The sequence below is a fragment of the Cupressus sempervirens genome, chromosome 4 (genome assembly GCF_028749045.1).
Source record: "Cupressus sempervirens isolate cs-2001-9-10 chromosome 4, ASM2874904v1, whole genome shotgun sequence".
Lineage (NCBI taxonomy): Eukaryota > Viridiplantae > Streptophyta > Pinopsida > Cupressales > Cupressaceae > Cupressus > Cupressus sempervirens.
This window is the reverse complement of record NC_143121.1, coordinates 461,059,850-461,073,121: the sequence shown is the minus strand read 5'-3', so window position 1 is coordinate 461,073,121 and position 13,272 is coordinate 461,059,850.

The following is a 13,272-nucleotide window of genomic DNA, read 5'->3' as shown; positions in this document are numbered from 1 at the left end:
TTAAAAGACTTAACTATGAAATATCTCTTCATATGTCCAACTTCATTGCATATAAAACATCTACCTCTGAACTCATGTCTAAATTCTTAGGATGAATCTTCTTTCTTAGGTTCATCATATTTCTTAGACAAATCAACTGTATGAACTTCTTTTTATGATTGGATCATATTCTGATAAGTTTTCTTAGGAGTTTCTAAAATAGGATCTAGATCTTTCCTAATCTCAACTTTCTTTACAAAATTTTCTCCAATAAGGTATCCAAGGCCTATCTTGTCATAAGAGGGTCTCTGGTGAAATATTTGTTCATCAATATTCTCAAAACTTGTGTAAAGTTTCTCTAACTATTATTTAGCTTATGTCGACTCTCCTTTCACAATAATGATATACTTTTCCAACTCAACATGTTTGATCTTAATAGAATCTAATTTAGATGTCACTTGACTTAACTGGGATCCATGGTCTACATTCTCGGCTTTTAGATCAAGTTCACTCCTACTACCATTTGTCGTAAGGCTCAACTTATGTTTCAAGATATCATTTTCTTTCTTGAGATTTTTTGCTTCATCATTTTCACTATTCTACACATTCAATTCTTTACTACATTTAAGATCATCAATCTTATCCTTTAGTTTTCTAATGTACACTTTTGCATCATCATATCTATCTTTCAAGTTATCTATTTCTTCTATAAGAAGGTCAATCTACTCAATAGTTTCTTCTAGGTTTCTCTTTAGTTGTTCCATATTCATAGGGATTTTACTTAAGCTATTAAGCCTCTTCAAAGTAACTATTCTCTAATACCAATTGTTAGAGATAGATAATACTGAGAGGGGGGGTGGGGGCTAAATCAATATTGTACAAACTTTTTCCCAAAACTGAACATCGTTAATTAGTTTATAACATGCATATGAAAGTAAACCAAAAATTTTGAATAGTAAATATAACCATGCATAAAGGGAACTCACAAAACTATTTTTTTTAACGAGGGAAACCCTAGCCAAGGAAAAACTCTAGTGGGTATGATACCCACAAGATTATTCGCTAAAAAATAGGATCTAGTTAAGGATATTGATTTTGTTAGGAGTCTATGAAGTACATATAGTATCTCAAGTCATTTTTATAGGACCAGACCTTGTTAGAATTCTCAACTCTATTAGGAGTTGGTAGATCAAATACAGTGTATGCAAGAAGAACCCACTTCCCTAACATGCAGTTATACAATTTAGTTCTTCACAAGATTAGGTATACATAAAATACTTTCTTACTGCTATAACTTGCACTTTCTTTGATCATACATCAGATCTCTCTTCACATAAGTCTCAAATATCATTCAATCTCTCTATAAAATAGTTTGAATCATAAAAAACTTACTCTCTTACTACGTAATATAAGATCTTTACTTATGTCCAATATATTCATAAATTATTGTTTAGTTGGCCTTCATGTCTTTACAAACTTGAAATAACACAATAGCTTATGGATTAATATCAAAAAACTTGGCTCATCATGATTTAGTAATTATTTTGTAACCAAATTAATTCTCTAAGCTGTAGAACACATTTTACTAATATGCTTTGTTCTACTATGTCAAATATTCATACTGGGATTTTAATCATAACTCACATTGTATTGTCTGTACACACCTGCACACTAGCATACATCATCATGCAACTATAATGAAGATTTTCTTAATTGTACATAATCTATCTCTCAATGAGTTAACCATACACATAGCATCTATCTCTATGCAGCTACAAACTATCTAACACTTAGAAAATTTTCTAACTCTAAATACATAAATGAAATTCTGAATACATGCTGTCATAAATGGCAACCGTCAAGACATCTAATTGACCATATTGCCAACAATTCGATCATATAGTTATTAGGGTATCTATATATTCCTAGATGGTCATCTAGTTGAGTGATGAATGTGATGGATTGAGGAATTAATTCCTTGAGGCTTGAATATTTTCATTTTATTTGTATTCAACATTCTATAGATGGTATTTCTATCTGTATGTCTTTTCTAGTTGCTGGTTATCCCTGTATTCCTCCTATTAAAAATGTCAATTATTTTCTAGATGATGATGTGCTGGAAATTCTCTCCTCTCTTCTTTCATTCACTGAAAATACTTCTTCTATTTATATTCTTTGTGGTCCTCTTCCTATATTCTTAGTCAACAATGAATAATATTATTTTCATTGTTATAGTTTATTTCTTCCTCTTTTTACTAATCAGATAGGTCAAATATTGAATGTAGATCCTTTTTTTGCTCCCTTTCTTTATATCACACACACACACACACACACACACACACACACACACACACACACACACACACACACACACACACACATTTTCTCTTAATGAGAAATGCTCACACCATTCCATTGTGATCCTTCATTGATGACAACCAAATTTAATAATTTACTATTTAATCTATATTTAATTCATGTAACATTAAATTATTATTGATATAAATTATTATATTTTGTATTACATCAACATAAACTATGAATGAGATAACACATTTTGTTCACAATTCATAGATTTTCTTCCACCACTAGAGCTAGTAGGACAATATATGGTGTAGCATCAGGTAGAGCTTGGCTTGCTAGAACATTTCTCCTTGTGATACTATGGATCATAGGAGGCTATTTATCCCTAGATTTTTGTAGACTGTAGAATTTATATAGGCCTCACTACAATCCATGTGATTTTTCTTGAAGGAAAACTAGTGATAGAATTTGAATTAGATTGTCTTGATAATGTAACCTAACTTAATTTACAATTTTCTTGTTCAACTACAATATATGAAATCCACACTCATTATCTTCTATTGAAACTTGAAATAGCTTAGAGCTTAGAGGTTATTTTCATGGCCTTTCCATTTGTGAAGATTTTTGGAATAATGTTTGTAGTATTTTTAATCAAAAACTAGTTATTCTAAGAAACTCATAAAATTGCATTATTTTTAAAATCTTGCTGAGGATTTGAAAATGGCCTACACCTATACTATATGTATACTATGAAAACTTCAAATTTTACATATGGGGCTATCACTTTGGTTGTCACCTTGGAATCTGTGTATTCATGCTAACAATTTTCTTCACCTAAAGAGATGTTATTGCACTCTTCAACTTCTACATGAATAGTGTTTCATCTAATATAGGGATGTCACTTCACTTGTAGAATGCTACTTTCTTGCACATTGGTGCTCAGATCTCACTTTTGGGGCTTCAACTTGGGTTTTCATCTTGAGAACCCTATGATCTTTCCATTTCACCACAATCACCTCCAAACTTAATTGAATCATTATTCAACCATTATTGGTGATATAGTTGAAGATAAAATATCCATTGCCAGAAACAAATGTATAGAGTTTTTTACCATTACCAAAATATTGGAAAGGACTACCCATATATAATGAAGTGTAGGGGCAATAATAATTTTAGACATTTTGAGGTATATAATATGTGAGACTATGGAATAGAGATATTTCTCTAGTTACCTGATGGAGTCTAAGGGTTTCTAATTTAATCCTCTATGAGATTGTTGTGACCTAGATTGCACCCTTATGCTGAAATTTAACTTTCAACAATCTAGTGAAACATGGGATGATACTTGGCCTATGGGTATGCCATGTTAAGGATCAACCTCCAATACAAAGGTCAACTTCCCTTGAATAATCTCTTGAAACTAACTTTAACTTTGTAGGAAAAGGGTAGAGAGAGTAAACATAACATAAAAATAAACTAGAAATGAAGGTGATTCACCATAACTATGAAGTAATGCAACATTGAATGAAACCCACATCTAGAAATGAATGTAATAGGTTGATCATAGAAAGACCCTAATAACATTAAGTGCATGAAAATGTAACAAGGTGTAGATATTCAGAAGAAGCAAACCATGTTCACAACTTCAAATTTTGATTATACACAAATTACACTAACGTATCTCGTAAAAATACTTTCGATATACCTCAAAAAAACTTACCTTAAGCTAAGGATTAATATAATCACACTAACTTGAAGTAAAAAACACTCATAAGATAATGAAAAACTCACAATAGGGCCAAAGAGGACCACTATTATATAATTTTCAAAAGGAGTAAGGGCTCAAGAATTGCATCACAATATGAACATGAGCTACAAAAAAGACTATCTTTGCAAGGAAAAATAAGGCCTCTTGCAATGAGATAGAATGCAAGAACTAACTGGAATAATGCCCAAGAATGGGGTATAAATAGGTTCACAACCCACAATCTGCATTATCCCCAAAGTTGGAAACCAATAAATGGTTTCCATCAAATCAACTGAAGACTGCAAACTATCATCCCCATGAATCATGCTACAAACTAAAACTAGAAAAATGTCATCCCCCAATAAATCTGTTGGTAGGTGTATGCAACTTTCCCTTTTATGAAATTCCTCCTACCCATAATTTTGGTAAAAATAAATTCTATCATCTCCTATTTTACACCAAAATATATACTTAAATAGAATGATTTATAAAATCACCATCTATTAAGTATTTACAATATGAACATGTGCAAATAATAAAAAGATCAACCCCCTTACAACATGCATCATATATCTTGCTTTTCAACATTTAATTCAATTCCTCCACTTTTACATTTCAAATAAAATTTAAATAAAATGATTTATCATCATTTTATTAAATGTTTTACATTAAGGGTGCAAAATGAAAAATGAATGTCCATAACCTTTTAAAAAATTCCCCCATGTAGAGAAATACCCATTTAGCACTTACACATATTAACATACCCCATCCTTTACATCATTATACAACCCCTTAGAATAAAAACCCACATAAAGTGACATCATAAATATGCCAAAAAATATTATAAAGGATAAATTGTTTCTTCTACATAGTCAAATACTTCAAAAGGAAGCCCAAGTTTGAACTGGAGGTGTTTTGGGAAAGTTTCCATGACAGGAGATAGTTTAAGCCAACCTTCTATAGCACAAAAATTAGAAACAACAATGTTCAATCTATAAAATAGGATTTTGATTTTGATCTCTCCATTTGATCATTTTATTTGATGTGAATGAAGTTTGAAGCTTGCTTCACATTTAATTTTGCAACTTTTAGATTTATAGATGCTTTCCTCTTGATTTCATGCTTTTGTAACCCCATTGCATGTGTCATTTTACCATATGGTATTGATGCATTTGAAAAAGGTTTTATTTCTATAATTTCACAACATAAATAAGATCTTCATATTTTTTCTTATGTAATAGTTTATTTCATGGAATCCACACATTTCATTCTTCTAATTCATGTCTTCTGCTACAGGAGTTTTTTCTTGTGTAGTTTTTAGAAAATGAATAAAATGACCCCTTAGACCTCCGTAAACATTTTACTAGAAAGAAAAAAAAAATTTCATTGCATTAATATATAGTTCCTCACCAATTTTTAGAGTCATAGGAGTCCATTTTTGTCCATACCAAATTTTTCTAGTAGCTATAACTATGAAACTGCACACTTCCTATTGTTGATAACAGGCCTACATTCTATATTTTTCTTTTTGCTATAGGAACAATGCCTAGTTCCTATCATCTCTACAAATTTTTTCAGCATGTGATTTCCAACTTATTTAACTTTTTGTACCTAAAATGGAATAAAAAAATTAGATAAAATGTATACTTCTCTCCTTCTGCATCATCTTTTGAACCTTTATGTGCATGCCTTGAGGATAGTCATCTGAGTACTTTCTGATTTTGCATGCATGATATTTGCAAGATATCAAACATTTATTAGATCTTTCTAGATCTTAACCCCCTTACTCTCTTGTTGTAAACCTTCCATGTTCTAGAAGGAAACTAGAGCTAGTGATCAACCATCTACATATATGACTCAAGAGATGAATGGTACCTTGCATTTTTATTTCATTTTTGATGCATGAAATTCATTTCAATATGCTTTATGTTTTGGCTATGTTCATGACTTATGTGAGCCTATATATTTCATTGATATTTATCAAATGCACTTTTCCTTGCACTTTCAATTTAGATCCTTTATTTGAGTTGAGTGTGTACTTGATTTTTTCTCTTAATTTGTGAATGAACAAAAATATAATCAAGATCACATGTAATAATGACAAACTAGGGTATTTTAGAGGCAAACTCACCTAATAATTAGGCTATTAAGTGTCACCAATTTGAAAGAGATGAAAATTTGGTAACATTTGTAGTGATTTCTACTGATTTCTTGCTAGTAAAGCATCATTTGACCAATTGCCTTAACTTGTCCATTGTGTATAGAGTCTAATATGAAATCATGAATGAAATTAGAGACTTGAATATAGATGCAACATAACCCTTCATTATAACTCTCTGATCACCTTTGAGCTTGAAACTCTTATTGAAAACTAGGAAACTAAAACTAAATTTTCTTGACAACACTTATTGGAAAGTTGGAAAACTGACCTACTCTAGCCTAACTAGAAATAAGATAAATGCTAGATAAATCCATTTACTGGTTGGCTAAAGTAGCTCCCCTTCTTATTCAAAGTGCCAAGATTAGCATGATTAAGGGAAAATACAATAATATTGAGAAATAAACAATACTGAATTATTTCATGTAGCATCTCTTGAGGAATGAAAATTGTGTGACTTACTTCACATTGCTGATTGAAAGAATCAACATTTGCAACTAAATTAATTTGCTACATTTAAACCTCTCCATTTTCTTCTCCATGTTTAATTTCTAGTGTTAATGATGATTACTCACCAAAATTGAGCTACGACAATTACCTAATTGGAAAACCTCTAGAAAGTAAAAAACTCAAAGTTTTATTTGCTAGTTTCTTTAGCGTTTCTCTCTATTTCTAGCTCATCATGGTTATCTTGTATAATTGACAACCATGTTAATTCTTCCTCCATTGTTAGGGGTTCCTCCTCTTTTGTTAAGGAAACTAGAAGTTCATCACAACTATTAACCCTCTGAACACCATTGATGAGTAGCTCTAGATTGTATTCAAGATCAGGCTTAGAATCAATAAGAGAAAAGTTTTCCAAAGTGGAGTCTCCTATGGTAGGCATATGCTCTATATTTTCTATGGCAAGACTTTCACAAAAAACTCTATAATATTTTCAAAACACTCTTCCAAGCCCTTGTTAGTTACCATCTCATTAATATTTTGATGTTGTGATAATGCATTTGGAAGTACCTCTACCTCATAATTCTCAACAAAATAAGGTAATTCATTAAAGAAAACCATGACCCTTTCTTCTTTCTCATTATTTTTTCCTACAACTAGTGAGGTATTTTCATCATTATATTCCAAATATATAGGAAGCACAAAGGACATACTTGATTCCTCTTCTCTTAGATTATTTTTCTTGTCGACCTCTTCTACTTGTTGTTTAGGAAGGAAATTTTTAAAACTTGGAAAATCAGACTTACAAACCTCCTCATTTTACATTGAAACATCAAGAGATGATTGAGCTTCTAGAATGATCATTTCGTATGGTTCTATTTACTGAAGTATAGGTTCATCTTCTTCATAAATGAACATAGGTTGCTAGGTTGGCTTGTCTGTTGGAGTTGTACAATTCTCTTCTTCTTTTGGTTGATTATAACTCAAGAAACTAGGAATCTTAGATTTAACAACCTCCTTTTTTGTAGGAACACTTGGGATATAAGTAGCTTCAAGAGCCTCAATCTCTTGTACTTGTACAATAAAAACCCTCATTTGATCCTCCATTTTATTAATAAGCTCTTCATATTGTCCCTTTTGGGTACCTACATGCTGAAAATGATTTTGGAAATCATCATGATGGATGTGAGCAAACTAGTTCTCATGGGTTTTCTAAAAGTAATGCTTTTTAAGACTAATCATATCATTACCAAAGTGTTCTAAATATTTTTGAATTGTTTGATTATTTTCTTTAATCTCTTTCAACTCTTGGGACTCGTTGATTCTTGAAGGGCTAATTTAACATCTTGGGCTAGGAGTGCTAGGATAGGTTGGATAGCTTCCAAGGTTGGAATTTATTTGGGAACTAGCTGTAATTCTAGAAAAATGGGCATAGGAGGTATTGGGGCTATCTTCAACTCTTATAGAAATATCAAAGGCTCCACATAATATATTCCCTCCCATAGACTGAATCATGATAGAAATGTCACTATTAAGAGCCCTTAGGTAGTATAGGAATGCATGCTGATTACAAGGTCTTACTGTTGTTGGGATCCTATTCCGAGTCCGTTGGAATCTAAAATTGAAACCCATCATATGCTCATGAGGTACCATTTTAATAGTAGTTAAATGCTCTAGTAGGGAAAGATGGTCATATTTACCTTCAAATTGACTGGTCAAGACATCTCCTAACTCATCCCAGGTGGATATAGATCTAACTAGTAACCACCTAAACCATTGAAGGGCTCTTCCTTTTAGCGATGTTGACAATAATTTCACAACTATATTATCTGAAATAATGTGATGGAGGCCACAAAGGATTGCTACATCTCTTATATGCTCAACAGGTGTAGTTTGGTCTTCCCCAGTAAAGATAGGTAGGCTTTTAAGGGTTGATATACTAGGGATAACATCATGTTGCTGCAAACTCAGTGGGTTGCCTTGGTCAAAGGCCACAAAAGGATAATTTCTAGTTATAGGAGGATTAAAGGGTCCTTGGACTATTTAAGAAGGTAGTAGTGGTGGATATGTGAAACTTGATCTTCATGAAAAGGGGAATCATAAGCCATGCTCTCATGAATACAAATAAAGATGATCAATGCTCAGATAAAACATAGGGTCATGGAAACACTTTTAAATCAGAAAACCAGATTTTTCTCTTATAAAAAAAAAATAATTTTCTTGAAACTAGTGAATGTTCATTCTAGAGTCACCATGTGTGTGACTTTCTTGCTTCCAAATGCAAATTATACTACTATACACACCAAATAGCAATAGTAGAAGCTTGAAAAAGACTGTAAAACTCTCAATCTTGGTCCCACTAGGTGTGCTAAAAATATTGTCACCTAGATTGCACCCTTATTCTAAAGTTTAACTTTCAATAATGTAGTGAAACATGGCATACCCATAGCCCAAGGATCATTCCATGTTCACTAGATTATTGAAAGTTAAACTTTAGCATAAGGGTCCAATCTAGGTGAAAATAGAGATATTCTAAACCAACATTTTCTTTAACTTTTTAACATTTCCCCAACCTTTCATATAGTGTATTTTTATGGCAATGTATTATACATGTATGTTTAAATATTTATATTACTATTTGGATTTATAATAGGAAAGATAAACTTCTAAGAGAGGGGGAGGGTGAATCAGTAGTTAAAACTTGGACCCATAAAACTTTCACCACATATCCATCTCATGCATTCAATAAGTAAATTGAAATAGTATGCAAAGCATATACATCTAAATCATGTAAACATGTAAGCATTTATACACATAACACTAGATATGATTAGCCAAAAACCCTCCAAGTGAGAAGATAAAACTGGGGTGGGGATGACACCCACAAATCTTCACTACTATAGTAATAAAGTGTATCAAATGAAGGTTACAATGTTTTGATCATGAGTCATGATTTTCCCTATGAAAGGTTTTCCCTATTAAAGGCTTACAAAGACTATTAGGTCTCACTTTGTTAGAATATTTCAACACCCTATTAGAAGTGTGTCTTGCTAAAGGAATTTAACTCACAACTAACTAAGCACCATATTAAAGGATTCATACAGCCTATTAGGACTACTTTGTTAAGAGATTTTGACTGAAATCACCTGTTAGAATGTCTCAACTTTGATCTTGTGGTTAGCACTCACTTACTTGATAACAAATCACCTCTAAACACTTCTCAAACCTGATCCTTCTCAATCTGATGTCTCTATGCTATATACTCTTCTCTATCCTTTGTTCTACTTTAACTGATTTTGCAATTCAATCTCATTTCATAACTTCTAATCTACCATGAATGCTCTATTTTTGCATGCAAGATTCTCTATTCACTCCTTCAATTCCCTTACACACTCATTGATAGTTTAGGGTTTTGTCCTTCTTAAGAAGACTTAGTGACTTAGGGTAAGCTATGAATCTATGGTTGAGATTCATCCATTTTGCCACTTAATCCTTCCCATTTTTTGATTGGCTATATTTAATTTCATAGGGAATCCAACTATAGATTCATCCTTATCTCCAAAATATTGAAATTAAATCTTAAGTTGGCTCAAAAATGGTTTACATAGTTGTTTGTGCCATTACAAACAAATATGTCAAAACTATGTCACTTGGCATTTGATGTCTCTAATGCTTGGCCTGCACTAATCTTTCTACTGTGATTCAACACCTATATTACTTAGCATTCACTATTTACTCAGCTCCTATGTGACTCAACATACACATCTACTTGACACTTGAGTGACTTAGCACATGAGTGTCTTAACATTCACTATGACTCAGCTTGGTCTATGATTTTCTTGACATATGTTACTTGTTCAACATGAACTAAGTAAATAACTTAAGTGTGTTGACACTCACTTGTCAAGACCAATTTGAGATCAATAATCTCCCCTCTTGACATGAGTGTCAAAAAACACTTGAGTATACATTATCATCCTTAATCTTATGAGCATAACATGTCTCAACTTAGCTTATATACAAAACTTCAAAATTTCAAAATTTTGCAATAACTTAGATACCTTAAAGTTTGATAACTCCCTTTGAGTTGATATGTTTATTCTATATCCAAAATTAGGTAATATTGTTGAGTAAATGTGTCTCTGCTAATATACTTTGACTTCATGTATTTTGATTCTTTCTCAAAAATATGTCTCCCCCTTTATCTTATTTTCCCCCAAAAATATATATCTCCCCCTTTTTATCTAATTCTCCCCCAAAATTAGATATCTCCCCCCATTTGACACTTATGCCAATGGGCTATACATTGATTGTGTGTTTGTCCAAAAAAGATTTATGGACATCTAATATCATCTTAAGAGCTACATCCCAGTTCTCACATGCTATATCCAATGAGTTGATTTGGATTGCAAGCTCAGCAACAAGGTAAACTAGACCATCTGAGGTAGAAAGATTGGGGTCTTTCTTTAGTATGGTTTCAGCATAGCCTAGCTCCTTGTGCATTATTTCCATATGGGGGGTGAGGGTTGCTTGGATGCTAGTTAGTTTGGCCCTCATGTTGGCCTCATCTACTATCAATATAGCCAACTAACTCTATTTTTGAAGCAATGTCCTAAATTGCTTCTCACTTTTTGCTGGATTTGTTGGTAGTCTTGCACCTAATGCAGAGATTTGGATTTCCAGACTCAAAATGTGACTTTTAGTCTCTTGGGTAAAGAGTGGTGGATTGCATAATTTTGTATACAATGAGAATATGTTCTCAAGTACCTTCTTCACATCCTCAACCTTAGTTGCCAATGCAACTTGTATTAGTGCTATATCACCAGATATTTTCTCATTTACTTTGTTTTGGAACTTCTTTTCTAACCATTTAAGTAATTTGGCATTTGTATCCAGGTTTTCATTATTGACCTTCTCCACTATATCTATCAGTTGATCCATTAGTGGCTTGGTCTCATCTAGAGTTGGTAGACTAAATGCATCTAAAAAGATGTCTTTGATGTCTTGAAGTGCCTACTTCTATCTGTGCTCCCTTCTATGCATTTCCTGATGCTTTTTCTTTGCTAGGGCCTACTACAATATGCCCATTTGTTCTATTTTCATGGTATCAAATTCAATTTTTTGTAAACTTATCTCATCAAGGCTCATGTTTACATATTGAATTACTTCTTTAGCCTTTAATGAGCTTAGGCTCAACACTAGGATCTATAATGGAGTAGCATATGTGCCCAACTTCTGAAGAGTATGACTTGATGGAGTGCCAAATACTAGTAAGATTACCAAGGCTTGGATGGAAGTTTTCTCCTTCAGTTGTGGTGTCATCTCACTCTCTTTAGGCTTGCCTATTTTTCCATAATGATCTGACTTGCACCTTTTCCTTGTGTAGTAGATACAAATAAGTCTATATGACCTATTTCTACAATAGCAACTTGTGCTTCCATTGTGCTATTTTCTACAATATCAATCTTTGAAATTGTGTCAACCTTATTTGATATAGATTTTTGGATCTTTACCAAAGGTTGTACATTAGTGACTAGAGGGATGATGGAAGGTAGTTCTTGTGGATTCACCTTTTCCCTTGCAACAGTAATCATTGATTTTTGTAGCTCATCTATACTCACCAAAATAGGATTGTCACAAAGTTTGGCCTATAGTGTAGACTAATCTAAGATCTTCAAATCATCTTCAATGTTAGAATTAATGTTTTGAGCTAATAGTTTAGAAACATCCTTGAGAATTATTGTCTTAGTAGTCTCACTTGTGACATTTGGAGGACTGACACTCGACAATTGTGTGTCTTGCACACTCTATTCTTCTAGCTACTCAGGATCAGTTGTTGCCTTGTCATCTTCTTGCACATCTATTCTTCCTCCAATTGTATCACCTTTTTCATCATATCCTTCATTATCCTTTACTTAAATGGGTTCTTACTCTCTTTCCTTTACTGTTGTCAACCCATATTAAGTTTCCACATCTATTACCAAGTTGCACTTTCTATGATTTTTTGAGTGGACAAATTTAGACATTTGTATACTTTACTTCTACAAGAATATTCTAGAAATATACCTTCATCACCTTTTACATAAAAATTTTCTTTTCTAGATTCTTTCAAGATATAACATTTGCTGCCAAATACTTTCAAGTAACTTACATTGGGTTTGTAGCCATACCATAGTTCATAGGGAGTTTTATTTGAGTCCTTCCTCAACTAAACTCAGTTCAAAGTATGAACTATAGTGTTGATAGCTTCCTTCCAATATTTGATAGAAACATTATCTCAATCATTAGTGTCCTTGCACAATCCATGATGGATCTGTTTCTTCTTTTAGCTATCCCATTCTACTCAGGAGTACCAGTGGTTGATACTTATCTTTTGATTCCTCTTTCAATGTAGAAATTTTTGAATTCATTTGAGATGAATTCACCACCTCTATCTAATATTAAGAATTTTAATATTTTTCTAGTTTCTTTCTCTACTCTAGCCAGATACCATTTGAATTTCTCAAAATTTTCTAATTTTTCTTTTAGATACATAATAGTCATTATTATAGAATAACCATCAACAAAAAGAATGAAAAAAATTTCTCCACTATAAGTTTATATTCTAATGGATCCACATAAATCAATATGCACAATTTCA